The sequence below is a fragment of the Sciurus vulgaris genome (genome assembly GCF_902686455.1).
Source record: "Sciurus vulgaris genome assembly, chromosome: 13".
Classification (NCBI taxonomy): domain Eukaryota; kingdom Metazoa; phylum Chordata; class Mammalia; order Rodentia; family Sciuridae; genus Sciurus; species Sciurus vulgaris.
Genome location: NC_136474.1, coordinates 34,694,777 through 34,699,116, shown reverse-complemented (window position 1 = coordinate 34,699,116; position 4,340 = coordinate 34,694,777). Strand labels below are relative to the sequence as shown.

General features: G+C 34.6%; 1 pseudogene across 1 annotated transcript; it reads left to right on the top strand.

Annotated features, from left to right (window-relative positions):
- The first annotated feature begins 2,949 nt into the window (after positions 1–2,949).
- LOC306642616 (SNW domain-containing protein 1-like) lies at positions 2,950–4,104 on the top strand (annotated as a pseudogene). Its single transcript has one exon. The product of its transcript is annotated as an SNW domain-containing protein 1-like (transcript).
- The last annotated feature ends 236 nt before the right edge of the window (positions 4,105–4,340 follow it).

Here is a 4,340-nt window from a genome sequence, read left to right as displayed (position 1 = left end):
TGTGATCCATATACTACTATAAGTGAACATAACATATATCTATATAAAATTTACCCAAAAGATGAATTTTTTTTCCCTCAGGAACTTGTGATAGTTTTTCCAAAACAGGCCCTATTTTAAGTCATTGAGCAAGTCTTGATAGAAAAAACAAGAAATAAATTGTTATCCTTAGATCCTATCAGATCATAATAAAATAAAATTAGAAATCAATAGAAAAATATAGAAACCACATGAACACATGGAGATTGAACAATTATCTTTTAAATGAATGGAGCATAGAAAAAATGAGAGCAGAAATTTAAAAAATTACTAGAATCAAACAAGAATGGAGATACAACACACTAAAATCTCTGTGACATTATGAAGGCACTTTTAAGATGAGGACATTTAGCATTAAGTGACTGTATACACACACAAAACAACAAGAGCAACAACAACAACACACAAAAAAATCAGAATGATACCAAATGAACATGCTACATGTCAGCACTAGAAACAAACACAGGAACAAACTAATTCCAAAATCAGTGGAAGACAGAAAAGAATAAAGATCACAGTCAAAATCATTGAAATATTTTAAAATACAAAGAATCAATGCTGCAAAAAATTGGTTCTTTGAAAAGATAAACAATATGAATAAATCCCTAGCCAAACTACCCAAAATAAAGCGAAGACCCAAATCAACAAAATTAGAGATAAAAGGATACATCACCAATCATTTCTAAAATTCAGAGAACTTTTAAGGTCTATTTTGAAAACTTATATCCCCCAAAATTGGAAGATCTAGAAGATACTGACAAATTTCTAGATGCATATGTCCTTCTCAAACTGAACCAAAAGGATAGAGAAAATATAAACGGACCAATAACAATGAGATTACAGCGGCAATTAAAAGCCATTCAACAAAGAAAATCCCAGGACCAGATGGAGTCTCATCTGAATTCTACCAGACCCTTAAATAACTGAAGCCAGTTCTCCTCATATCCTTTTTTTTTTTTTTTTTTTTTTTGCAGTGCTAGGGATTGAACCCAGGGCCTTGTACTTGCAAGGTAAGCACTCTACCAACTGAGCTATATCCCCAGCCCTCCTCATATTCTTCTATGAAATAAAAATGATGGGAACACTTTCAAACTCATTTTATGAAGGCAACATCATCCTGCTACCAAAAGCACAAAAACACACATCAAGGAAAGAAAACTACAGACCAAGACCCCTGATGAAAATATATGCAAAAATACTTAGTAAAATATTAGCAAACATGTTTAAAAACATATTAAGAAGATTGTACACCATTATTAAGTTGGATTCATCCAAGGGATGAAAGATTGGGTCAATATACATAAATCAATGTAATTCATCATATAGACTCAAGAACAAAGTTACACAATCATCTCTACAAATGCAGAAAAAGTCAATGACAAAATTCACCACTTAGTTATATCAAAAGCAGTGAAAAAAAACTAGGGATGGAAGAAATTTACTTCAATATCATAAAGGTTATATATGACAAACACAAAGCTAATATAAAAACCAAAGGTTTTACCTCTAAATCCACTCTCATGACTCCTATTCAATATAGTCCTTGCAACTCTGGCCAGAGCAATGAAGCAAGAGAAGAAAATTAAAGGGGTGCAAATGGGAAATGAAGAAGTCAAACTATTTCTGTTTGCTGATGACATGATACTATACAGAGAGGACACTCCCTCCCAGCAAAAATAATTCAGCAGAAGATTTCTACATCTGGTCAACAAATTCAGCAAAGCAGTAGGATGAAAGATTAACATACAAAAAAAATCAATATACAAATGGATGAATCTATACCATGCACAACCATAGAAACAAAAGGTGTACCCCATTTGTGTACAATGAATCAAAATGCAGTCTGTAAAATAAAAACATAATTTAAAAAATAAGTTAAAATTTTTTTTAAATTGAAAAAAAAATGAATCTACCAAGAAAGAAATCAAGGAAACTACTTGATTCACAGTAGCCTCAAAAAAAAAAAAAAAAAAAAAGCTTATGAATGAATCTCATGAGGTAAATATCTCCACAACTCCACAACTAAAATTGTGAAACACTGAAGAAATAAATTGAAGACCTTACAAGATGGAAATACTGAACATGTTTATGAATAGGTAAAATAATCAAAAGACAATATTACCAAAATAAATCTAGAGATTCATATCAAATGCCAATGATAGTCCTGACAGAACTAGAAAACACTGTTATCAAATGTATATTCAAGAATAAAAGGTTCAGAATAGTCAAAGAAATCCTGAGCAGTAAGAGCAAGGTGGGAAGCTTCATAATACCTGATCTCAAATTATACTACAGAGTTATAATAAGAAAATCAGTATTGTCATAAAAATAAATATGAAGATCAGTGGAATAGACTAGAGGACACATAGACAAATACATAAACACAGTCATCTGATCCTTGACCAAGGTGCCAAAAACATACATTGAAAAAAGTCCTTTTAACAAGTGGTGATGGGAAAACTGGGTATCTATATGTAGAAGAATGAAACTAGATCCCTACCCCTCACCCTCCATAATAGTCAACTCAAAGTAGTTAAAAACCATAGTAATTAGACCAGAAACAGTAAAACTCCTAGAAGAAAATAAATTCAACACTCCAATATGTTGGCACAGACAACAACCTTAGTAAGATTCTTAAAGTTCAAGAAATAAAACCAAGAATCAATGTGCAATGTCATTAAATTAAAAAGATTCTGCACAGCAAAGGAAGTCATTAAGAGTGTAAAGAAAAGAGCCTACAGAACAGGGGAAAATCTTTGCCAGTTACTCTTCTGACAGGGGTTTAATATCCAGAATATATAAAAACTCAAAAAGATTTGGGTCCTCCATATGGAAGGATCTGGAAATAGCCTTCTTTTTCTTCTCTTTGGAGCTCAGAACGACATGGGCTGATATCCTGGGTATACCTTTATTAAAGAGATAACAGAAAAGACAAGGGTAGCCTTAGAGAAAACAGATGGTTGCCACAGTCATGCCAGAACCAGCAGCTGATAAACTGGCTCCTGCTCAGTGCATCCACTACACACCATCTCAGCAGGGAGTAGTTTTCAACTCTGGAGCTAAACAGAGAGCTAGTCAAATGGTAGAAATGCAGAAAGATCCAAAGGAACCTCCAATGTTTAAGATTAATAAGAAAATTCCCTGGGGAACTTCTTCTCCTGCACCTGTCATGCATTCTCCTAGTCAAAAGATGACTGTAAAGGAACAGTAGTGGAAGATTTCTCCTATTTCCAAGTGGAAAGATGCAAAGGGTTATACAATTCCATTAGATAAACATCTAGCTGCTGATGGAAGAGGACTTCAGACAGTAAATCTAAATGAGAACTTTGGAAGATTCATGAAGCTGTGGAAATGCATGTCCAAACACAGCAAAAGATGGTGCAAAAAGGAAAGAAGAAACATGAAGAGAAACTTGAATAAATTGCCTAAAAAAGCCAGAGAGAGGGGAGTGGGATCAAAATCCATGTGGAAAAAGAGGACAGGGAGACACCTGAGAGAAATGAAATCTGTCATGATAGATGAAAAGAGAGACAGCATGACTGGAATCTTTTTAGGGCAGCTCTTGATAAGAGGTCAAAGCTGCAGAGAAATGAAAATCGAAATATCAGTGAACTCATTGCTCTTGTGTGCCCAATCCTTGGAATTCCAATGAACTGCAGTATGGCCAGAAGATTTTCAACCAATCTAGGGTGTAGATAGTGGATTTGCAGGTGGAGAAGATGAAATTTACAGTGTTTATGATCACGCATGGAGAGGTGGTAAAGATATGGCTCAGAGTGTTTATAGGCCCAGTAAAAATCTGGACAAGGACATGTATGGTGATGACCTAGAAACTAGAATGAAGACCAACAGATATGTTCCTGACAGGGAGTTTTCTGGTTCAGATCATAGAGAGACCAAGAAGGACTAGTTCAGTTTGAAGAAGATCCTTTTGGTTTGGACAAGTTTTTAGAAGGAGCTAAACAGCAGGGTGATTCTTAAAGACCCTCAGATAGCATGTGCCATAAAGAACATGAACAAGGAGGGAAGAGGAGGAAGGAGTGGATATACCTGTCTTCAGCGTGAATGAACTATATTACCCATACTCCTAACAATGCAAGTTATGGGGGACACTTGGTAAATTGTCAGGATAAAAACCAAACGTACGTGTCAGATCCCATCACTACTTTTTATTATGGGAGATGAGGGGGATTGAAAATTCTACTTTAAATTATTTAGTTTTCTTAAACAGTTGTGTTTGTACTTCTTTCTTAAAAGTTGTGTTTGTACCTCTACCACCTTTCAGCACCTATATAACATAC